The sequence below is a fragment of the Talpa occidentalis genome, unplaced genomic scaffold (assembly GCF_014898055.3).
Source record: "Talpa occidentalis isolate TD23 unplaced genomic scaffold, MPIMG_talOcc4v2.1 talOcc4.11, whole genome shotgun sequence".
Classification (NCBI taxonomy): Eukaryota; Metazoa; Chordata; class Mammalia; order Eulipotyphla; family Talpidae; genus Talpa; species Talpa occidentalis.
The window spans coordinates 28,183,704-28,209,719 of record NW_023601104.1 but is presented as its reverse complement, the minus strand read 5'-3'; the positions used below and the strand labels follow the sequence as shown (position 1 = coordinate 28,209,719).

Sequence of the window (26,016 nt, the reverse complement as noted above, 5' to 3'; positions counted from 1 at the left end):
ACTTATTTTACTGAGCATAATTCCTTCTAGTTCCGTCTATGTTGCTGCGAATGGCATGAGTTTATCTTTTTGATTGCTGAATAATATTCCATTGGGTATATGTGCCATATCTTCTTGATCCAGTCATGTATTTTTGAGCATTTGGGTTATTTCCAGGTTTTACCTATTGTAAATAGTGCTGCAATAAACACAGGGGTACAGGCGTTCTTTTGAATCAATGTTTTTGTGTCCTTTGGGTAGATCCCTAGGAGTGGAATTGCCGGGTCATATGGTAGCTCCATTTTTAGCAGGTTGAGGAATCTCCACACAGCTTCCATAGTGGTTGGACCAGTTTGCACTCCCACCAGCAATGTAGGAGAGTTCCTTTTTCACCACATCCTCGCCAACATTTGTCGTTGCTTTTTTTTTTTTGATATGTACCATTCTTACTGGTGTAAGGCAGTCTCTCAATGTGGTTTTAATTTGCATTTCCCTGATGATAAGGGATGTTGAACATTTTTTCATATGCCTGTTGGCCATTTGCATTTCCTCTTTGGAGAAATGTCTTTTAAGTTCTTCTGTCTATTTCTTCACTGGATTGTTTATTTTGTTTTTGTTAAGTCCTGTGAGTTCTTTGTATATCTTTGTGATCAGTCCCTAGAGTGCAAAGATTTTTTCCCAATCACTGGGGTGTCTCTCTGTTTTGGTTAATGTCTCTTTTGCTGTGCAAAAGCTTTTCAGTTTGATGTAATCCCAGCTGTTTATGTTTTCCTTGACTTTCTTTTCTTTGGGTGATGAGTCTTTAAAGATGTTTTTGCAATGTATGTCTTGTAGTGTTTTACCTATATTTTCTTCTATATATTTTATGGCTGCAGGTCTTATGTCTAGTTCTTTTATCCATTTTGAGTTGATTTTTTGTGTATGGTGAAAGTTAGTGGTCTAGTTTCATTTTATTGCATGTGGTGGTCCAGTTTTCCCAGCACCATTTATTGAACAAACTGTCTGTGTTCCATTGCATAGTCTTTGCTCCTTTGTCAAAGATCAGTTGTCCATGCAAGTACGGTTTATTTCTAGGCTCTCTATTCTGTTCCATTGGTCTGTGTGTCTGTTTTTGTTCCAATACCAAACTGTTTTTGTTATTATGGCTTTGTAGTATAGCTTGAAGTTTGGAAGTGCGATACCTCCTTTCTCCTTTTTTTCATCAGTAGGGCTTTGGCTATTCATGGTTTTTTTGTGGTAGAACCTGAATTCTTGACTGCTTCAGTTTTAGAGCCAAGCGATTATTTCAAGAATCTTTTATTCCAGAAAGAGGTTTCAGGCCATTGTGCCAAAGTAAGACACAGATAACATCACCTGTTCTAAGTAAGCTCTGCTGGAGATGACACTCTCTGCTGCCAGATGTCTTCAGCTTTCTGTAGTCGTGTTCACCACTCACACCTACAAACTCTCCACCATCCTCAGACCACCCCTCTGCTCACTCCCGCAGGTTCCAGTTCTTCTCCTGCCCCAGCATATATTTGCAGCCTCATGCCCACAGGGCACACTCCATGGTACTGTCAGACACCTTTATCAGATCCACCCCAGGAGATGGAGATTAAAACATGATTTCCAGACCACATTCCCAAGCTACTAACCAGAATCACGGATGGCAGATTAGGAATCTAATGTTTTTATGAACACAAAAATATGTAATCAGAGGAAAACAGAAGCATGTCTGCAATGTGAAAAGTGGGTTTTCCCCCACTGTTATAGCACCATTGCGTTATCCTTATTAAGCCAATTCAGGTTTTTGTTATCCAACGTATCATAACACATGCTCATTTCGACTTTCAAGTTTATCTTTCCCTTTGTCTTTGGTCATATGAAAATTCACTGTTCCACAAATCTGTATAATGCCCCCCCAATGTACCTCATCCCTTCCCATCTCCATACGGTATGTCACTAGTTTGCCTATAATGATTCTTCTCTTGCCCTCTCTGTTATTCAAATCCCATCTGGTCTTCTAGAATTAGGGTGGAGACCTAATTCCCCTGAGGGCAGACATGTAGCACAACAATTTTCTTACCTCCACTGAGTTCAGCTCTCAAGACTGTTTTTAGGACAAGTTGTCATCTATATCCTACTTTATACGTTAAATTATCCCTTCACAAACATAGTCTCAAACTAGAATGCAGGCTCTCTACACTTTTGCAGCTTCTTATAACTGGTCCCAAGCCCAATGTCTTATGATTAGCACAAAACCAATAAATCTTTAGGCAAGTTCAAAATGAGATTTAGACTCTCTGATCACTGACTCTTAATTCACAAAGCAATGTAGAAGACAGGAATTTCAAATGCAACGCATTTCCACATTACACAGTTGGCCATGGTCCTGTCACATTTCACAACCAGACTGGCAGTAACAGCTGGATGAAAATCAGAAATTTCTCAGGCTGCCTTCCCGTCTGCAGATCATAAGACCTTCCAATGAAGATGCAAACTAACTTCAGTGAGTTCCAAAAAGTGAAGACACAGACATTTCAAACATATGTATAAAATCATCCTGGATAACACCAGAATGGAAGACATGAAAATGCAGCACAAGGCATCCCACAAAACAAAAGGACCTGATCACCTCCAAGTTTCTTGCATGATCCTATACGTATCTTCCTAAGAACAAAAGAAATGCAAAGTCTACCTGACCAAATTTATAACATCACTATGAATAATCTATATAATAAAGCAGTATCTTCAAAATAAGCATATAGTTCTAGTGATCAAGAGCTTATTACCAGGTACTCATCATCCCCTCACAAGGACTGGTAGTTTTTTTGATAAATGAACAGATTCATCATCTCAATACGCTTCTTCATCCTTTTTTTTCCTTGATTAATACAGTCCTCTTCCTGGATCCTAAGTAGGTTCTGAAGAGGTTCACAGATTGTTTGTAGGGCTGGAAAACCAACTGCAGTATTACAGATTAAGGGCTCATCAACTGAAATAGCCTTCTCCCGGCCTCTGTGTATCACATTGCCATAAGAAATTTAGTTCTCTTGCTTGCCTGTGTCTAAAAATGCCCCCAGAGTTGTGCTTCATTAGCCAGGTGGTTGCTAGAGATGGTTCTCAAAGCAACCCCTGCTCTAAGGGACTGCATTAGCAGCCTTTGCCCAGAGAATAAGCTGGTTTTGTTTTTTGCACACACTGGCCATAATGCCAAGAGGATCTTATGAGCTACTCAGGCTCCCAAAGGCTTTGAATGCAGAGAGGGCCCTCTAGCCTGTCCTTAGGACTGCACACAATGAGCATCCTTAGCACAAAGTGAGGCTAGGAAGACTGTGTTCTGAGATGCCAGTCTGAAACACCACCTCCTTTTCTGCTTCTTCTTTCAAAACCATCATACCAGTTCACAACTATGAGAGGAGCAATGAAATTCTCAAAATGAATATGGCAAAAGCAGAGGGAAGAATCCAAATGGTTGCAATTGCATCTAGGGAAAAACCAACCAATCACCACTACAAAAATCTCTGTCCACACTTTTAAATCCTTTTCAGGAAACCAACATGGGTATACATCAGCATAGCCTGGCTCACCTGCCTGGCTTTGCCAAGAGGAGCCAAGAATGATGTCAGTGTTTAGCTCCCTACTTACACTGCCAGCCAGACCAACCACACTCCAATCAGAGGACCTGCTCTTCCCCCAAGGAACAGCAAGGGTTGCTTTTCCTTTATTGAGTTTCCTGTCATCCAGAATATTCCAGCCCTCCTGATGTCCTGCATGTCTGGCTCTACTGCTTCACAGAGCCAGGGGAATATAGAAAGGAAACAAGTCCTCTGCTAGTGGCTCTTTCCAAAGCATGTTGAGAGGGCAGATAGGTCTAGAACATAAACATCCTGGACTTCATCCTTGAAATTCTAGGTATCCATGCAAATGCTTAGTGAGTGCCCAGTCAGAACAAAGCCCCAGCCAGCTCAGGCTTCCAAAGGGTTCTGAAATGACTGTGTTTCCTCATGGCACGCAAAATGATATGGATTTCAGGCTTCTGCCCAAGAACCAGAAGCATTGCTCCTTATTGATTTACTTCAACATAAAAGGGAGATGCAAATTTGCAAAAGATTTGCAGCTCTGCTGTGACTGGAACCCTGCCAGAAAACTCAGGGAAAAATACATCTACATACCAACACACACACACACACACACACACACACACACACACACACACACTAGGATAAGACATAACATTTACACACCCAAGCAAGGATAAGACACACTATGCAAATACCAAGTTAAAAAGAAGTTGCCTCAGTAGAAACATTTCCACCCTGTTAGCCTATCTTTCCCTACCTTTGTTCCTGTCTCTACTTCCACTACAACCCACTATGGAAACAGCATACCTTTTTAACTCTACCTAAACCTGCTTTTTAGAGGTTTTTTCTCCCCCAAAGAGTAGCTGATTAGAGGGAGGAAGGAGAAAAGAGAAAGTAAGGCTGATGAATAAGGAAACAGGTGTTCCAGGAAATGAAAAATGTCCCAAGCAAAGTGGGGTTGAGAATCTTTGCAAAGCTTTGAATGCAGGAAAATACATGATGCTTTCTCTCTACACCATGTGGAATTTTCTTCCAGGTGTCTATGGTGACAAAATGTTCTAGGAATACAAGAGAAATCCCATGACTTCCTTTTCAGTTATCACTGCTTATGATCTTGTAAAAGATCCATGAAAAATGGCTGAGGATATAGATGCCCCATGGGCAGCAGAGACCACATGACTGGGGTTCAGAAGAAGAAACACCAGGAGTTAGATGAGGGAGGTAGGAATAGGGAAGAGGCTTCCAGCTGGGCTTGCGACATCCAATGCACACCTGTTACAGGAAACAACCTTCCACAATATTGTTAAAAGGTTTGGAGAAACAAGAGACATTTATTTTTTCACCTTTCAAGTATACAATACAGTACTATTAATTATAATCACCATGGTATGTATTAGATCTCCGAAACTTATTAACTGAAAATTCATATTCTTTATCCAACATCCCCCCATTTCCTCCACTACCACTTCCCGCTCCATCAATTTACTCTCTACTTCTGAGTCAGTTTTTTTAGATTCCAAACATGAGATCGTACAGCATTTTTCTTTTTCTGTCTGACTTCTTTTACTTAGTATAATGCTTTAAAGTCGTCACAAATGGCAGGATTTTCTCCTTTCTTGGGGTTGAATAATATTTGTGTGTGTGTATGTGTGTGCACATTTTCAGCCATTCATCAAGGAACATCATTTTTTAGAAATTTGTAATCTGGCTTAATTAACATACAGGAAAGGGTCAAATGGACAGTAACTTGCTCTAAAAACACAAACGATTACCAACACACCACTCTAGGTAAGTCCTAGTATGACTCTCTGAGAAAGTGCATAAAAGGACCTGATACGAACCTCATTAACTGAACACTTAGCGGTAAGAAGAACAACAGTCCTATAGTGGCAGCCAGATGGGTCCTCAAAGCCCACAGTGTCTTTCTCACCAGCTGTGGGTTCTACATGTGGATGTTCCCAAGACCCCATTCTGGGTTTTCTTTTATTCAATCCTCCCCATAGATGTCCCCATGGCTTCCCACAGTAGCTCTGGATACAGCTTAAAATTATGTATTTGTACGATCATTTCTTTCATTTATTATAGCAATTATATGCTAGGGCCAAGCATGTGGCAGAGCTTCACTATACATGTGTCTCACCATTTAACTAATGCCTGTCTCTCCCATGAGTTAATGAGCCCATAACGGCATGTAATTATACATCGAGTCCCTGACATAGAGTCTAGTATAACAGGCACTCAGTAACAATAGGATGAATTCACATAATGCAACTCCCTTCTTGAGAGTTGAGCACATTGAGTTTATCAACAATTAGATGACATGGACATAGTCATACTCTTAGTGACATACAAATGCCTAAGCCGCCACTTCCTAAGAAACAACACTGATAGTGGAGGTTATTAAACACTGCCTTCAGGAGGCAACTTTATTTTTTTTTTTTTTTTTTTTTTTTTTTTTAACATGCACACTTGTTTTACCTTCACCTATGCTGTTTGCACCCAGGCTACCTGAAATGCTTTCAGAATTTGCCTCGCTACTCCTACTACTCCTACTCTTCATTTAGGTCTCTGCTAAAACGTTGCTTCTCAAAGTTTCCTCAGAGTGTCCATCTAAACTGTGTTCTTTTGCTCTCTGCTCTCACAGTAGTGCTTATATTTATATCTGTATATCTATAACTGTCTGTCTATAACTGTGTCATATCAAGTGTCCTTTAGCTGATATGGATATATTCTTTTTTTTTTTTTTTAAATAATAAATTTTATTTTTATATTCCACATACAATTGCAGCCCCCCCATTCTGACCCCAATCCCTCCCCTCCCGCCCCTCACCCCCAAAAAGTGTCTCTGGTTCATAGTTTTTTGTTGATTTTGATTTTCACTTTCTTATAGTTATTCATTCTCCTGGTCCCTTATTTAAGTTTTCTAGATTTCAGGAGGCAACTTTAAAAGCAGTGGCATTCAGATTAAAAGACTCTGGACTTAAACCAAGAAACCCAGTCCTGTCCCTGTAGTGGACACCTGTGAATGGTCTCCCCAGGACTCATTTTCTCTTAACAGTCTCTGCTTATGTTTGTGCTTACAAAGAGGCCACTTTCATGCCTCAGGGTAAGTCAAGTGGTAGAGGCCAGTCCTCTGGCCCCAGTGAATAGTTTAGGGCAAACATGTAACTTCAAGAGGTACAACCTTAGTAACTTTCAAGAACTCCGATTGTAATGCTGATTCAAAGTTGCTGGCTCTTCTATGGTTGACACAGCTCTCATTCATATGACCTAGAACTTCTGAGGCTATTTTTGCTTCTATGAGGGGAAGACAGCTTAAGGGTGAGGCCCCTGTATAGAGCAGGGTGGAGCCAAGAGAGTCCTAGACACATGAAGTAAATCCAAAGACCAAAAAGAGTCTCTAGATCAAATTATGCCTGAGGCACATCATTCCAGGGCTGGATTTCTCACTCACAAGGACCACTAAATTCCCTTTATTGTCTAATCCAATACAGAGTTGGTTTTCTTTTGCTTCCAATCAGAAGAATCCTCGTATAGGCTAGGTATGTAACAATGGAAAGGTAAAAATAGAGATGACATTTACTGTGAATGTCTTACAGATAAACCAGGGACAAGGTTGGGCCTAAGCACGATGTCTTGGATTCAAGTCCTAAATAATCTTTGCTTCTCACGAAAAGATTTACCAGGGTTCCTTTAAATAGTCTTTTCAACTAGCATATTCTACAAATTGTTTACAAATAATCTGCAACTTAGCAAAGCATCTGGGGCAGCCAGAAGTCAAATAAGTGATAATTGAGGCTCAATACAAAAAGGAAATAAATATCCTTGAAGATATAATAACATCGTTGAAGCTCCATACAAAAGGGAAATATCCTTAAAGATATAATAACAATAATGTCAAGGCACAAAGCACACACATTACCATTATATACATACATACATACAAATATGACAAAATGAAAATCAAACTTCTACAAAATAATTCAAGAAGACATCCACGGTATAAAGGGGAATACGATCAGTTGTGCTATCTTTGGCTCACTCTTTTCCCATCTCAACTCTTTCCCTACCCCCAACACACATAATACGCAAAGGGTACCTGGACAGATAAGGCAAGTGGACCCTGGGGTGAATCCCTGGGCAAGATGAAGTCAGAAAAAGGAAAGACACAGTTCTGTCCTCAAGCACTGTCCAGAATCAAAACCAGAAAAGCCAGATTGTCCACAATCAACAGGGCAAATTCTAGACCAGAACTAGGAGAAAGGGCCAAGAAAAATCTCAAAAACAAGAAATAACAGAGTGGGGAAGAAAAAGTGACACTCATCCAGGACAGCGGCCAGTGGTAACAGCAGTCAATACTTCCTGAGCACAGCACTGGGTGAGATACTACTGACTGGTGTTCAGTCTCAAGCCATTCTCATGTACACCAGTGAAGCTGTGAGTCTCACCACTTGCAAATGTTATTATGGATTTTTTTTTTATTTTTTAAAAGATTTATTTATTTACACAAGAATCGGGGTACAGGCCAGATGTGAGGGAGGGTGAGAGGATTCACCAGAGAGAGAGTGGGAAACACAACAGGCAGACCGACAAAATACACTGCTGAGGGGAGCAGCGGGCATGACAGGAGAGGTCTGCCGTGCCATGTGGGACCCTTGCCGGCCGGCCAGGATCAAACCAGCTCTGCAGAGGCTGCGGACAGCTTCACAGCACGGCGCTCAACCGCCTGCGCCACCAGGGGAGGCCCTGGAAATTTTTAAACAGATAAAAGTTAAGACAAGAGTACAACAAAACCTCAGAACCGACTCCTCATGTACCAGCTCCAAAAGTCATTAGCTCGGGGTGACTCTTGATTTATCTGTACACCCTCTAACCACTACTCACTACCAACCCTCATCCCCAACACCAGAAAAGCACCAGCAAGTCATGTCAGCAAGCCCAGGCCTAAAACTGAGTCAGTCTTTTAATTCTGATAAGATAAGCTTATGGGCGTGGTTCCTAAAGCATGTGAAGCTCCCTCCACTGGGTAGGTACAGTGTCTATGTTCTGTCATCAACAGTGACTGTGGCAGACATTCACAGACAGCAGAGTTAAGTTGCCACATTTAAAAGGTTAAGAAAAGACACCAAATCCCTAGCCCACCCCCAATTTCATCAGGGATATAGAAATCCAATGGGGCACTGTTATCCTCTGAGCACCTCAATGATTTCCCTACAAGTATATTGATTTTTGTCTTTCCAACTACATTTCCATTCTGACCCTGTGAATCCACTGCCTTAAAGCCTTCAGGAGCAAATCCAAACTGCTGCCCCCAAGCACAAAGCCCATGATTCCCCCCCCATCCTCCGCTAACATCCCCCCCCCCCATTTTGGAACATGTCTGTTCCACTCCTAGTGCCCCAACAACACTGAACATCCTGGAGCTCCAACTGTGGTTCCCAGCCTTCCACATGCATTTTTTCACCTACTACCATTTGTCTGAAATGTCTTCCACCATCAGCACCACCTGCCAAGGTCCCCAAGGAGCCTGACCAGGTGAATGTTCCTTTCCTTACTCTCTTCCTCAGAAAGCCTTTTTTGATAACCTACTCCACCCTAAGACCAGGATGGGTGCCACACCTCCACTGCCATAAAGCCTTACATATTTCACTCTTTTTACAGTGATTGGTTGTTAGGTTTGTTAACCCCAATTTTATGGAGGACTCTTGAGAACCGGAACATTTACTGATTTTTTAATTTTTTTTTTTTTATTTTTTCAGTCCCATGGACAGCCAGGACACAATGATGAGTTCATTTGGACTGAGTATAAGGAATAGTATTTAGACATGGAAACATAACAAACAGCTGGAGGTGTGGTAAATTCAAACTACACACTTGTTCACCATTTAGACTCCAGTGCCTAACATATCGTAGGGTCTGACACAAAATAGGTCTTTTGGTATAGTAATTACCGGTAGCGTAACAGCAAGAACACATTCTGAAGAATGTATTGTTAGGTGCTTTTGTCCTGGTGCGAATGTGAGAGTGTTACACAAACCTTGATGGTACGCGATGCGACCCTATCCATTTTGACTATACGGTATAGACATTGGGATCATGGTAATATGTACAATCCATTCCTGATCTAAAAAGTGAAAAGCTGACTGTAACATCTGTTTGTCAGAACAAGTCAATAATGGTAAAATGGACAACAGGAAGCACATTTTCACCTTTTGAAAATTTCCCACAATGCTGCACGGCCAGTAGATGCTCCTGTGCCCAACTGACCCACCAAGGTCATGAACCCCTGGAGGTTACCATCCATCAGGCACTGGGACTCCTTCCCTCCAGCTCCATAGGTGCCTGCTAATTCTAGTGTTTGGATATTTGAAAGACAAGCTTGCATTCACCCAGTTCATGTCCTTCATGGTGAGGCCGACACTAATCACATTCTATGTCAGGCCTTTGTCTGAAACTGACTGCAGATACCTAAACTCGGGAGCATCCCCCTGGCACTCAAGGTGTAGTATCACCCTATCACGTGGGTTGTCCTCTTCTAGACCCGGACCCATTCAGCAACGGATTGGCTAAAAATTCCACTATGAGGACTATTCAAGGCAAGTAGGTCAAGGTATCAGTCTCTCCCACCACTCAGTTTTAACACATAGATCATTTAACAGGACAGCTCTCCCCCACACCAAATATCTTACACATATAAAACAAAAATGCTCCCAGAAAAGTGTGTCTCTGTCTCTGATCAGCACTGCCTTTATAATTTGACTTGGGGGGTGGAGGGCTAGGAGGGTAGGAAGCAGGGAGTGGGCAGTAAGAAGTCATCAAATCTTCCATGCAGGTAAGCTATGACTTCTGCTTTGAGGTTAGCTTAAAATTTAGATTTCACTGCTATTCTCACTTTGCAAACCTCAACTGAATCACCCCAATTCACCCCTACCAGAGAGAATAAGCTACAAGGATACAGTACTTTAAAGCCTATTGTCGTTTTATGTTCCCCTGAATAAAGAAGTTTTATTATGATAATCAGCAGGTTATAAAGCACTCTTGCTCTAAAATAAATCAAATCAGACATACCTTCCCTCAGATTTTTTTTTAACAATTCCATTTATTCTTGGGATTTTTAACCATTTTTCAGAGTGATGATCGGTCTTAGGTTTATTGAATTACAAAGGCCCCAAGTCTGTCAAGTAAGAATATTTTTCCCCACACAGAAGGGGATGAGGGTAGGATTTAACGTTACAACTTACAGGTCCAGTCAAACTCCTTTCACCTCTTAGAAAGTGCACATTCGACCCTGTGGATATAGAAATCCCACTAAAATTCCAAATCCTCAAGGAGGAAGGACATTTTAAAGGCCCTCAAGTCCACACACCAGAAATAGAATTTGCTTTTCTCTAATTACATGTCTCTGAAGTGACCCTTCCATTCCACAATCTGGAAATAATTTATTCAGCTGACATAGGTGAGTTCCAATCTACCACTTCTAGGTTTGAGGCTGGAGACAATTTCTGTTACAGCTAATGTGGAATATTGATGGTAACAATACTTTGCAGTGGTTCTCTAAGAATTAGGGCTAATGGGGCAGAAGTTCATGGGTGCTCAACATCCAATGGCCATTATATTATCCTTCCACTACCTATAAAAGGATGGCAATGGTATTAGATTGGTAAAGAAAAAGCTCATGTTCTTCAGACCTAACAGGTAGAAAATTGTTTTAACAAGAGAAAGCATTCAAGACACTTAGGAGCTTCCTCAATACCATAAGGTAGGAAAAGTGCCCTGAAAAACTGTAACTGACTCTCTGGAGGAGTAATAAATCCCTGGAGTAATAAATAAAAAACTGTAATAAATCCCTGGAGGAGAGGAGAAGATCAGACATCAAATTTGAATTTCATAGAACTACTCCATTAAAACTATCCTTGCAACCTTATCACAAATCATCTACTATTCTGGATGAACCTAACCACCACAAAAATCATCTCGGACTATAGGGTAAGAGCAAGAACCAGCCAAGGGACTGAGCAATAAAATCACTTCTTTCCAAGAATTTTTAGTAAAACAAAATAATAATCAAGAGAGGCAGGGACTAGGGAAGGGATGAAGAGAGCTCTCCTGCATCTCCAATCATAAGACAGCATGTGTTAAAAGTCTGAAAAATGTTCCTTCAGTCCCTGTAATTTCACTTTTGATAATTCTGTCATACTAAAAAAGCTTTACATACAAAGGTATCCCAAGTATTACCTATATTCATGAAAAACTGGAAACAAGCAGTACAATGTGTGCTGGCTGTGGCACTTAATAAACTTCACTTCTGCTGTAGAGAACAAGAAAGCAAATGGATATATAGAAGTTACAAGATACGTGAAGCACAGAGAATAAGCAAGCATGCAGCTTGTGAGACATGTCATCTATACAGAAAGGAAGCAGCATACATGGTCTGAACACAGGAAGGGATTAAAGAACCATTTGATTGCCCATAAGCACTTGGAATTAGCCACTGTTGATAATACTCGTTTTGGCCCAAACTGTCTTCTGAGACAGGCAAAGAGAAGCAGTTGATGTTCAAGAGGGGCTTTGGTAAGAGATACTGGTGACCAGGGATACTCGCTCTTGCATATCTCCAACAAAGCAAGTATGTATGGGCTCCAGGCATCATCTGTACCCCAAGTTCCCACATTCTCAGAATTGGTCTTTAAACCACAACATCAGGGCAAAAGGATGTGTGGTGGAGAGAGATGAGCTATATGCACACTCCCCAAGCCAGGACACCAGCAGTGTGATTTTTCTGTCCTGATGGAACTGAGCATAATGAATTTGTCTCCTTCCCCTTGCTTCTTATTGTATATTTAAAGTGACTTAGTGAACAGAATGATTCAAACATTTTGGTTCATTCTGGGAGCCTTTGTACCTTCTAAGGTAGTGTCTTTGCAGGCTACCACAGCATCAAGATAATTTCCCACCACTACAAACACACAGTAAATGATTAGGTAAATTTTTATATATCCACTTAACAAATTATGTGTCATTTTAAATAATATTTACATAGCTTGAAATAATATTATAACAAAGTACTGTCCATATTAATTGAAAATTAAAATAGAAACTTAAATGTCTTAAATACATATTTGAAGTATCCTAATTTTATTGAAAGAAAAATGAATACACATATCAATCAATAAAATGCTAGCAGTTATTATCTCCAAAGTAATATATGCACATGATTTTTTTAAATACTTTTTATATTTTCCACATGTGTAATTTTAATAATTTGCCAAGACTATAAATGTAAATATGCACAGAGAAGATACTAGGAAGAAATCTATAAAATAGGAATTGTTGCAATGGGTTTTGCAGTGACTTATTCTTCCACTTTTATGATTTTAGCAATGATCCATCTTGTGCTTTTATAATCAAAAACACATTTTCCCTTTGAGAAAAAGGCAGGCAGTGGATAAGAACCACCTCTAAAAGACAACTCAGGAACTGAGAGTTAACCTTATTGTATTCAGCTGTAGGTCTCCAGAAACTCCAGGTTACAATAAAATCTGTTGGACAGAACTTTCTTGTCTTGCTGTGGGAGTAAGAAGAAAGAAGTTTCCTACAAAGTTCTTGAGGCATGTGTTATCTTTGGGATTGAATTACCATTATTCCCCCAATAATGTGAAGTTGTTTTTGTCTACAGTAGACATGTTGCTATTGCCAGGATGTGAGCCCAGTTACCTTTATTCTCTGGTCAAACACCTCTACCCTTAGAACAGGTGATAAGCCAGGTATGCTTTTCCTTAAGTAGGTTTGCTTTAGCACCCATAATATAGGCCAGCAGTTTCCTGATGCTGAAGCAGTAGGCATTTTATCTCCAATCCCAGGTCAGCCAGGCAGGACACTCTCTGAAGGAAACCATACTGAGCCCCAGCATACACCACTATCTTGTTTATAATCATTACCACCTAAAAGCCTCTCTGGGGAATCCAAAGAAAACACCAAATTGTACCACCAAACATCTCACACTGTTCCAGTTTCTTTGAATGCAGGAGACACGCTTTACATCCAGGTCCAAAATACAACCCCCCTCAAGATCATGTCCACATATTTACTCCCTAGAGGCTTTCCTAAGGATTAAGGGAAGCTCATGGCTCAATGTGCCTTTAGTATCAAATATGTGTATGTGTAGCTATACCTATGTACATATGTGCAAGTGTGTTTACTGCGGGTATATACATACACACACCCCCACACACACAAGAGTCTGGCAGCCCTAATTACAGACTGCTCATTGGTGTGTGTGTACACATACCACCCACACATATGTTTAAGTTGCAGGAACTCTCTACGGCCTAATCTTTCTGTTATTTATGACTTATCCATGTGAACACAAGGTAAACTACCCCCAAAACAGAAGCTGGTTTCTGTAACCCCTTCCATTGCCTCTCACACAGAAACAGAGAACATTTCCAAACTTTCCACCTGAAATAGATGATCAGCTGGAATATCTATTATAGATATTCTATCTATTACAGATTCTATCTATTATAGATATCAGCTGGAATATCTAATATCTGCCCCCTGACTTGGGGCAGAGTCTGGGAGACATTCACTTGGACTAGCAGCCTAAGGTGACAGAGATAGATAACATGATATGCAAGTTTCTTGTTTTTTTCTTTTGCTTCTGCTTAGAGTCAGGACACCTTTAAGATTTACAAGAAATTCTGCCCAGCAAAGGAGAATACCTCCTGACCCTCTGAGGGAAGGGCCACAGGGACCATTGCGACCAGCCAGGCCACCCAGAGCAGAGTCTGCACTAGATTCTGGTGTTGGCTTCACTGAGCCTTAGAGGGGACTCCCCATGGAGGCAGGTGCGCATACCAAAGTCAACGTAGGAAAACAGTGGCTACATGTGTGCATGCATTTTGTCTAAAGGAAATGCACTGATGTTTTCATAATCATCAAAAAGAAAATAGATATTGATTTCTTTCCTTAAATACCTTGTCCATTGGGTTGAGTGTATCAGTTACATAAGAAAAAAAATCTAGATGGCCAACCACATTACTGTCCACTTCCAAACCACCCGTCAGGCCCTACTTGTCATTGGGGCAAAACTATAGTCTTTAGTTTGCTCCTCTCTTCTCTTCTCCTGCTGCCACACTGGCAGCACAGTTACGGATCCAATCCTATACACAAAGAGCGCTGACAAACAGACACTGTCAGAACACCTCAGCAGGACGACAGGGGAGAGACACTGACAAAGGTCTGAGCTACAGGCAAGGGTGGGGTGTGGAGCTGACAGACAAGGATGGCATCCAGTATGTCTCAGCTCTGCTGACACCACAGCACATGTGGGGACACCTCCTGGCTAGGACTTCATCTCCTCATCCCTTTAGCCCCTCTACAGGTCCTTCCAGACAAAATAGCCCACAGATCTAAGCACACATTCCATTTTCTGCAAGATATCTGTCACTCGTTACTGCAGGTATAATAAAAAGGAACAAAGTTATAGGAAGTCAAAATGGAAAAAAAAGAGACTGCAGTTTCTGATACCTGATAGAAAGATCAAACTAAATTCTAACATTGCCACGGAAATGAAATTGTAATAACTTGAAGTATGGTTCTGCCAAAGGCCTGAAAAAATATGACCAGGGAGAGGACAGGGAGGTCCCCAGGGACCCAGCGAATGCCCCTATTTCAGAAGTGAACATGGGCTGTATTCAATAAATTCTAGTAGAACCAGGCTACATAAATCTACATGCACAAGTCAATCCTGTCCTGGTTTTAAATCACTAATCAGAGACTGGTATACATTTCAGGAGGTCCCGAGAACCCAGGACACATCATCCTTGCATTGTGCACAATCCTTCACCTAATGACACAGGGCTGGCTTTAGCAACTTAATTTTAATAAGTGGATTAAACCTTAATCCAGTGTGGGGTCTGGCTAGGAGGGTGGATCCACAGCCAGAAGGAGTAGGGCAGAAGCATGTGACCTTGAGCCAGCTCCTTGATATCCCAAGCAGCAGGTCCTGTACGCATAATACTGGAACAGCAGCAGCAGTCTCAAAGATGTTGTGACATGAATTAGTGCAGACAGACACAATGGCGGCAACTGTGGTGAAAACTATATCAGCTTGATTCTTGGCTTAGCTACTGGAGGACAATCACTAGAACTTGGTGGGTCTTTGCTTATCCTCAAGTGCAAAACGAAGGGAAGAAGGTTCTTTGCAAATTAAAATGCCTGCATTCTAAGCTCCTCTCTACATCACAGAAAATAGAAACAAACTTGAACTTTTAGACACAGCCAGTTTCTCAAATACCTATAAGGGTGAATCAATAAAAGCAAACATGTATGCATGTATGGATGGAACCCAATTGATTCCAAATGTTAAAGCTAGGAGTCTGAATTAGAGACACTGTAGAAGATGACAACAGCAATCATTTACTGACACTGGGTGCCAGGCACAGAGCTGCCTAAAATCTGTGACTTTATCTATTTCTGTGAGCCTACTGCAAGGCAGATGTCTGAAAGTCCAGACTGAGGACGAGACAAGAGAAGCAACTGGCTTTTGTCCCAGAGAACACAGCTCTCTCTGGCTCTAGAGCCTGGAGTCTTCTGTCCTATGCCCTGTCTTGGCACCACTCACTCCAACAAAGAAGCCAAAACTGTTTCTCTCTCTCTTCTCTCTCTCTCTCTCTCTCTCTCTCTCTCTCTCTCTCACACACACACACACACACACACACACACACACACACACACACACACACACACACGAAATCCCACACCCTCTCAGAATGGGAATTGTTACATTAACCAAAAAAATTGGAGTATAAAATCCTCCATTTACAAAGCTCCTATTCACATCTTTTTGAAAGCCCATGGTCTAATTTATGAAGCAACAAGACATTTTAATTTCCCAGCACTGAAAAGGCTATGTTATGAGGGTGCAAGAATGCTGGAATAGCCTAAAATTCCTATAAACAAGGCATCCCACGTGGTTTCAAGGGCTCTCCCTTCTAAGAGAGTGGAAGGTAAGGATTTATGTTTACAAAATGCTTAACTGGAAAGAGGAGCTTTCACGTCAATCTATCCTCCACTTCAGACCCTCCAAAGGAAAGAGGAGCAGCACCTAGCCCCCAGGACCCTGCTGCTCCACAGCAGACTCGCTGCTCTGCTGCTCGGCTTCTTGCAAGTTCTTCCCTGCTCGGGTCTGTGTGCTTGATACAGAAAACAAAGAACATCTCACACTCATGGAACACTGCAAAATGTACTTGCCTTTTTGTCTTAAATTTGTAGCTTAACTGGTTTTAACTTTTAAAAATATAATCTGTATGATACCACCTCTTTATAATTTATTGAAGGGTGGACATGGTAACTTTTCATAAATGTTCCACATGTGCTTAAGAATAAGTAAGCTGGGCCTCCCCTGGTGGCACAGGTGGATGAGCACCATACTATGAAGCTGTCCGCAGCCTCTGCAGCGCTGGTTTGATCCCGGCTGGCCGGTGAAGGTCCCACATGGCGTGGCAGACCTCTCCTGTCGCACCCACTGCTCGCCTAAGCAGTGTATTTCACCAGTCTGCCTGTTCTGTTCCCCGCTCTGTCTCTGCTGAAGTCCTCTCATCCTCCTGCGAATCTGGCCTGTACCCAGTTCTTATATAAATAAATAAATCTTTAAAAAAAAAAAAAAAAAGAATAAGTAAGCTTTGGGCCTCCCTGGTGGCACAGGCAGTTGAGCGCAGTGCTGTGAAGCTGTCCACAGCCTCTGCAGCATGGGTTTGATCCCAGCTGGCTGGGGAGAAACCCACATGGCATGGCAGACCTCTCCTGTCTAGCCCGCTGTTCCCCTCAGCAGTGTATTTCAGTCAGTCTGCCTGTTCTGTTCCCTATTCTGTCTCTGGTGAATCCTCTCAGCTTCCTGCACATCTGGCCTGTACCCCAGTTCTTGTATATATGAATAAATAAATATTAAAAAATAAAAGAATAAGTAAGGTTGAAGTATGGGAGCAGTGTTCTATGCATATCCACATGATTAAGCCGGTTGTTTCTCTTTCTTTATTGTTTTCTTTTCTGTTTGCCCATTTGATATCTCAATTACCAGGAAGGTGTGCTGTGTTATCCCACTAAGCCATAGACTTGTCAGTTCTTCCTTTGAAAGTCAGTCTTATTATTCTTGATATATAAATAATACATATATACAAAGCTATATTTAGGAGAAACAAGTTTAGAACTAATATATATTCTAATTTTATAATGCTGCAGATTTATAGTGTACAGGCAGCTTCAAAATCATGCAGACATAGGTATGAGTTCCAACCTTACAAACTAAGTCCCAATTTCCTCATCCATAAAAAGAAGACATACTTCACACCTCATAGGATTCCTAAGAGGTAAAATAGGTAAGTGCATGTATAATATACTTAGTGCATGTATAATAAGTGCATGTATAATATACTTAGTGCATGTATAATAAGTGCGTGTATAATATACTTAGTATATTATACTAAATATAATATACTTAGCACAGTGCCCTCCTCTGAAGCTGCTAGCTGCTAATAAAGCAACTCAAGAATCACCTAAGATTTTGTAGCTGTTCACTAGTATCAAAGTAGAACCCTCTGAGTCTTTCTTTTATCATTCAGATGGCAGGATGGGGCGTGGGAGAGGCAGGTGTATCCAAAGTGTTCATTCTAAGGCTTTACATTTGGGTAAGGACCAGGCAACACTAACCCTGTCCACACCTCTTTCAGACTGTTAAACTTCATGTCAGCTGAACACTGGATCTGCCACAACTTAATTGCAATTGCTCAGTTTGGCCTGTGCACTCTGGTATTTGTTTCCACTTGTTGACTTGAGGGCTCTGTTGAAACAGCTGCACACAATGTGCTTTACCAACCTCTGCTTCTGAGATATTTAAAGTAGGCAAGAGTTAGTATTACAACTATGCATTGTCTGAGGGCTTTTCCCAGATCCGGGATCTATGGATTGGGAAGAGCTGGCAGGGAGCTGGTGTGTGAAAGCAATTTCAGGGCAGACCATTTCGTTAGCAGCTTCCAAATCCTCCACAACATTCCCGCACATCCCAGCGGGGTGAGCGAATCTTTGTCAAAGTCAAAGTTAATTGCACATCAGAGGGAGAAGATGCAATTTTCTTCTCTGGCTTTTGAACTCTAAAATTGACGCTTGGGAGTCATTCTGTCCTGAAAATGTCAGCTGCAGGAAAAAAAAAAAAAATACAACAACAAAAAAAGGCAGAATAAACCAGCAAGGCAACCTGCCAAACAGAAGAACATTCTTAGAAAGCCTCAGGGGTTAGCAAGTCATGGATTTGCTTTTTTAAAAAAAACTCTTTTTTAAAGACACAAAATACCCATTCCTGCAGAAAAGCAACTCCTGCAAAAAAGGTTTTCACCTCCAAGTTCAATAGAAACAGGTAACTGCAGAAAGACAAGGGGTGTGCAAGAAGGGATGTGTGGGAAAGGCCAGGCTGGTGCCACCATCCAGCAAAACCTGCCCACACACTGGGCAAGCTGACCCTTAGAGCTCATTCATGAGAACTTGATAAGCAGACCACCACAACCTAAACCTTATATGGGAAGCAATTCCTTAAGGGAAGGTAGAAACCAACCAATCGTATAGTTTGCCAAACCCAGGGGAAAATAATTTTTTAATGGGGTATACTGAAATTCTATTTCTTAATCTCTTTCCCCTAAAACAGAAGGGCTATGATGTCAGACACTCCGATACCATGACTACTTTATCCTTGAGCATCTCACTGCCCTTTGTTACCGGGTCTAGTGTCAACCACTGCAGTCGCCATAAGAGACACGACTAATCCTACTCCAAGGCCCCCATATCCTGTCTGGGCCATTTTTTGCTTTCCTCCAAACCACTACACAGACATGAGAAATTCAGCCACAAAGAACAAAGAAAAGGAGGGATGTGACCAACAGGGCAACCAAAATGCTATGTTTATGATCATTTTTCCCTTCAAGCTCCAGGTACAGTAAATGCAAAGCACTAGACATACTTCATTGTCAATTTACATAAGGGACAAAGGAATGATAGTGAAAGAGAAGCTTTAAGTGGAATATTCTCCCCTCTTTCCATCCAAGCCACCTGGGCACATGCCTCTAATGTTATCCTTCACTCTGGAGTGAGGACAAAGCATGCTAGTAGTTAAATATACACGCCTCTTAAAAATTAGACAACTGCATACAAAATTAAAAAGGTTTCTTTCACACATTACAATGCAGTAAGAGTGAAAACAAAGTCAAGGAGATAGGTTGTCATATTTACCCGCCTCAGATTTTTTTTTTATCTTTCTCATTTCATTTTCCAGGTAACAGATATAACACGCTGGTGGCACAAACTGAAACTCAATTCCATCACCATTCACCCCCTCCACTGAAGTAACTCCAGGGAACATTATTTCAAGCATTTTCTATGCAAATGACAACTACCATTAGAGGAATGTCTGCTGTGTGCCAGGTACAGTTCTTACTCTTAACCTTGTACCATTCATCTTATTCTTCACAAGGTCTAACCTTCTTTATAGATGAGGAAGGTTCTGAACAGCAAGTTATTCACCCAAGCCCACTCCCACAATCTTACTAATAATAAGTACAACGTCTTACATAGCTAGATTCATGCACTTTTTAAGAAGCTAGTAGTAAATACTGAGGCTCTTGTATCTTCAATTTGATACTCCTTTTTCCATTTAATATATGGTCATTTTTCCATTTATAACACCTCCATAAAAGGGGGAGGTGCCACTTAAAGATAGGCAGAGTGGAGCAGCCAGGTGAAGCTATTATGACCTGGCAGGCAGGTGGGCTAAAAGGGGAGAAGAGTCCTCTAGGGCCCTATATGCGCCCTGATACTGCTAGGAGGGTAACACAGAAAGAGACATACTCGAAAGAGACACATGGATGAGAGGCAGGTGAGGAGGCTGATAATGTCAGCTGTTATAATGATGTAACACCTCTTTTTGTCCCAGATTTCTGGAACCTTCTTCAGACCCCCTTTTTTATGGTTCCCCATCAGAAGGTGCCTTAGACTTGTGGCACGATTTTGGGCCTCAGTGACCTCACTACAGGTGGACCCTGTTTAGCTGGCATTTACCCACGAGGGGATTGATAACTTGAAGTGTTTATTGGGAAAACTCTGATTAGAAATATCCTCCTCTCCTATTGCCTATGATCACTAGTTTGTTTTTTTATGGTTTATTTATTCATGCATACAAGAGCCAGGGTACAGGCCAGATGTGTGGTAGGGTGAGAGGACTCAGCAGAGACAAAGCTGTGAACAGAACTGAAATACACTGCTGAGGGGAGCAGCAGGCAAGACAGGAGAGGTCTGCTGAGCCATGTGGGTATCTCTGCAGCCGGCCGGGATTGAACCCGCACTGCAGAGGCTGCGGACAGCTTCACAGTGCTGTGCTCAACCACCTGCGTCACCAGAGAGGCCCGATGATCACTATAAATTCTTTCACACTTGAGTCTGCGTTGCCTTTGTGCACACAAATGGCCAGATCCCTTCAGCAAAATCAAGCTTGGGAATTCTAGGGTACCCCTCAGTCACAAGCTAACACATTCACCTCCTTGGGTCTCTGCTCTGTAGCCACACAATTTCTTTTTCAAAGAATGAAAAATTTGTTGTTCCACTGCCAACAAAGGGTGGAAATAAGAGTTATTCACAATTCTGCCTTCTTATACACTGAAGAGAGAAGCTGTGCGCGTTATCATTTCTAGCCACTTAAGGTAGTTGTGTGCTTGGGTATGCACATAAACGTTCCTCAGCTCCTGTGTCTTCAACAAACTTCAGGGAGAAACTGCAGTTTCTTCCAAGAAGCACGGACACAGACATGTTCCATTTCTGTTCAGAGGGGATAATTAATGAACATAACCTTTGGGAGGCATGCAACTTAACAATAATAAATATTTCAGATTCCCAAAGAAAGATGGAGTATATTTGCATATATTTCTCAGTTTCTGACTCAAGCCTGACCCCACCCTTTTTTTAGAAAATAAGACTTTTTTTTAAACTTCAGGAATATTTTCTTTGAAATAAAATTTCAGTTTCATGTGTATATATAATATAGTTCCTTCTAGGGACTATGCTTCACTGAAAATCAGATAGCCTATTTTATGGTTTTCAACAGAAATTAGTAGCTAGAAATTATGCTCCTCTGTGCCACTGACAAAACCCACTTTCTTTTTTCCCATCACTTTTGCTTTCTGGTCTGATTCTAGCAGTTACATACCCTGCATCAGCCTGTGAAGATAAAAATATATAGAGTCATCAACTGCCAATTCTCCATTTTGTAAAGAGGAAGAATTTACAAGGTTAACATGATTTAATATGCTACCATCATCTCCTACTAATGACTTAAACTGAGAAGGTCCAGGAAGCAAATTCCCTGAGTGTCTCATTTATGAGTCATTAGGGATGCAGCATAAAGTAAGGGTGTGAGCAGTAACAGAAAAGTCAATGCGGCACAGGCCAAAATTTTCCTGACCTGGCTCCTATCAATATTTCGGAGCTACTGACCAACATTAAACATAATGTCACCAGTCAACCCAGAATGTTTGGTTATAAGGGCCTTTTATATATAAAGCAGAGTCAAGAGAAAAGGACCCACCTGGTTTACAAGCCCCACCTCTGTGGTCAGTGCTGTGGGCTAAAGACCAAGTCCTGAATCCAAGTCCATCTGCCCTCAAAAGCTACCCTGTTTCTACTTCCCCAAGCCCTGTGCTCCCTCCTGCCTTAGACTAAACAGGAGTGTTGCTAGGCAACACTGTCAGCATTCACCAGGCACTAAGCTCCATGTAAATGCTTTATATATATTCTCATCTACATGGCATCTTTATGTGTAGGGAAAACCATAAGTCCCACTGCTTAGATGATAAAACTGAGGTCTTAAAAAGTGAAGTACTATGTGTAGGGATATGAAGTAAGTAAGCAGGAGAGCTGGCATAGGGCTACAGAGTACCTCCTGTTTCGTTAACAAAAAGAAATAGCGAACCAGGGAGATACAATAACTTATTGTTCCACATAATAGTTAACATGTAATGTGAAATGTGGTAACACATGAATCTCCTAATTCTGTTTTGCTTATTAAAATTATTTATTTATATTTTTTTTTACATCATTGTTCATTTTTGTACAATATTTGCTTTTTCCTCTCAGGTGTAGTCCCCATAAAATTCCCACCACCAATTCACCCGTGAACCATCATCATAGCCCCTTGTGCTCTTCCCTCTCCTGTTTTGATCCAATGAAAGAGTAACAGTGAGTGGCTGCCTATGTGGTAAATGGGAGTGAGCGGTTTGGCATTAATTTCCAATCTCCAGCATCAAGTCATATTAGAGGGAAAACTCAGGATGAGGTTCATCAAACAATTCTGTATCTCTATCATGCAATTGTTTACTTCACTTCCTACCTGAAATCTCACAAAATAGCTCAAGAAGACCTTGCTGACATCAAAATGATGCAAGACACAGCTACTACGAATGATTGCATAGCATAAGGCAAGTGACTGGTGATATGACTTATCACCTGCCTAACAGAACTTCTGTCCAATTAAACCAGGCAGACAGAGACTGACAGCACCGCATGCACAAGGACACCAGGTCTTCTGCTGCAGGAAGAAATGAAACAAAGGGTGGAGGGCGAAATCTTCAGACTGTAGCAGCTGTCTAGAAACAAGCATGCCCCCAAAGATGGAATAAAAAGACTTGAGACAATTATATGTCATTATCAATATCATATAGTAAATGTGTTTCCTCCTCTGACAGAAAAACTTTGTCTCATTTGTAATCAAAACAACGCTTAAGTGAAATTTAGAATTCCTCAAGTGGAGCAGCACTCCTAACTAGATGTCAGTGTAATGTGATTAGGACCAAAATAAACCTACAAGAAACCACACATAAAATAGAGACTCTAGACTAAGGAAAGGAGGGTGCTACATGGCACTGGCCAAGAGAAGCAGCAGAAAATCATATAATTCTGGATCCAACTTAAAAGTTCTCATTGCCCAAATCCAATAATAAATTGTGAGTGCATCAAGTTCATTTTCAATAATGCCTTACACTCAATCAACAAATAATAATTTCAGACTAGCTGCAATATGAGGGCCTCCCCGGTGGCACAGCGGTTGAGCGCTGGGTTGCGAAGCTGCCCGCGGCCTCTGCGGCGCCGGTTCGATCCCCGGCTGCTCCCCGGCCACCAGAGGAGGGTCCCACATGGCGCGCAGACTTCTCCTGCCGCCCGCTGCTCCCCTCAGCAGTGTACTTCGGTCCTTCTGCCTGCTCTGCTCCCTGCTCTGGCTCTGGTGAAGTCTCTCACCCTCACGTGCTTCTGACTGTCCCCAGTGCATGTATAAACAAAAAAAAAAAAAAACAAACAAACAAACAAATAAATAAATAAAATTAAAAAAAAAAAAAAAGCTGCAATATGAATGGCAGAAAAGACATGGGCTCTATCAGGACAAGTCACTTCACTTCTCAAAAATCCATGTCTCCAGATCTGTAAGGACAGATGAGTGGATTGGACAATGCACAAGGTGGAGTTGCAGTTTCAAATGTCTTCAGCTTGGGCACTGCCAGCTGCTGGCAACCTTGAATCACAGCCACATTCCATCAGAACTGCCCTTCCCCATGGAGGATCTTGTTGAGCAAGGAACTGACCAGCCTGGATTTCAGTAAGGCACCTCACCAGTGGGACATGGCAGTAAACATAGCTGCTACGAGGCAACACCAACACACATGAAGGAAAGGCAACTTGTGCCTACAAGAGGAATGTCAAGTATGTTCTATTGGGTTTATTTATACCTTAGCATCTGCCCACTGTCAAAGGAATTCATGGGAGTCTGATGTAAAAATGTGTATGAAAACAAACAAACATTAGACAGGGTAGTTAAAATGAAGATACACAAAATAAAAAGCCAGCAACCATAAGGCCATTTCTCAGTACCATGGGTCACTTATTTAGTCATTAGTACCATGTCTACACAGCAAGCCTCAGGATAACTCCCAAGTAAGTAGCCATCCTGCATGCCTTCTGGCATTCCTTCCCTCAGAATATGCATCAGCTAACAAATAGGATCCTGCAGTAGTTACATTTCAAGAAAAGGGGTAAGAGAAAACTTAAATTCCAGTGCACAGACAACACAGAAAACATGACCACAGTTGCTGGCTCTTCACCAAAGCCCAAGACTGAGAACTCTGTGAATTTCCACTGACAGTAAAATGGATAAGTTACAGCATAGTCACACAGCAGGTTATTGTACAGCAATAAAAATGAATAAATTTGTGATACAAACAACTCCATGGATGAAGTTCAGATAAAATGCTGAACAGCTAGCTATAGTTAACTGATATAATGAATTTCTTTTAGGCATTAAAAATATGAAGGACAGCCACCTACCAGGGATTTAAATTCACAAAAGTCCAGAAGTATAAATGATACAAATCTTAGCATTAGAATGGGCCTAGACCTTTGGTAGTTCAAGAGCTTCATCTGACAGATAAGGGAACAGACCGGTGGAGAGTTCAAAGGACATGGGCTCTTCTGTCCCACTTCAGTTCCTTTGAACCAGACCTGCTCCTTTCCCCATACCATCCCAAACTTACATTTCTGCTCTTCCACTTTTAAATGCAGTAGATAAAAAAATTATCTTGCTTATTTACTTTCTTCAGGCAAAGTTTTTGCCTCCCCAGTTAATTCCACACTTCAACAGAATAAAGATAGAAACTGATTTCACTCTTCTCATTAGCTATGCCAATTATTTAGTGACGATATCTGTTGAATACTCACTCGAGAGCTGCTGAGAGATTAAATGCAACTTACAACTCTCCAACTCTTCAATTATAATCACAACCTGGCATAAAATTAATTTCCATGTTTTGAAATAATACAAACTGACTTCTGTCGTCTTCCCCTCTGTCAAAATGTCAGTGCCCAAGAACTGGTAAAATCTCTCCTGCGTACTTGAAGGTCAGATTATGTTTGCATGGTAATGGTTTGCATCGTGGTAATTGCTCTGAATTAATTACCACTATTTAAGCAACCTCATCTGCCTAATATAAAGTATAAGAGGACTCAGAGAAAACAAAGCCACACTGAAACTTTGTTCTAAATATATGATAGATACTTTTAAAGGGAAATCATTGGAAAATTCTCTTCAAATCATCATACATTTGACCCTTTAACAGTTCTATTTCTTTAACACCTTGGAGGAAGTTTTATGGTCATTTTTTCATACACTACTGCCACTGACATTGGGCAAAACTTCATTCATAGCCTAAAATTTTGCTCTCGATCAAAAGAGTCTCTGGAAAGTTACTGAAAAACTGAGGAAAAGTTGGAAAAGGGTACATATTAGCGAGTAGCTTTCAAGAGATTAGTGAGAGGAGGCGAAGGGGCAAGTTACCATGAGTGCTGTCTGCATCAATTATGCAAGAAAGCGGGACTGTAAGACCTCCAAATCCTA

The 26,016-nt window shown here is 41.2% G+C and overlaps 1 protein-coding gene across 14 annotated transcripts in view; it reads right to left on the bottom strand.

Annotated features, from left to right (window-relative positions):
• Positions 1–26,016, bottom strand: part of TLN2 (talin 2) — a 451,133-nt gene that overhangs the window by 264,856 nt on the left and 160,261 nt on the right. The window contains exon 1 of one of the 14 annotated variants that reach the window (XM_037502621.2): positions 22,165–22,645. The exons of the other annotated variants lie outside the window; for them this stretch is intronic. The gene's annotated coding sequence lies outside the window, so the exon portion shown is untranslated. Of the gene's footprint in view, positions 1–22,164; positions 22,646–26,016 lie in introns of those variants that run through there. 14 annotated transcript variants of the gene reach the window in all.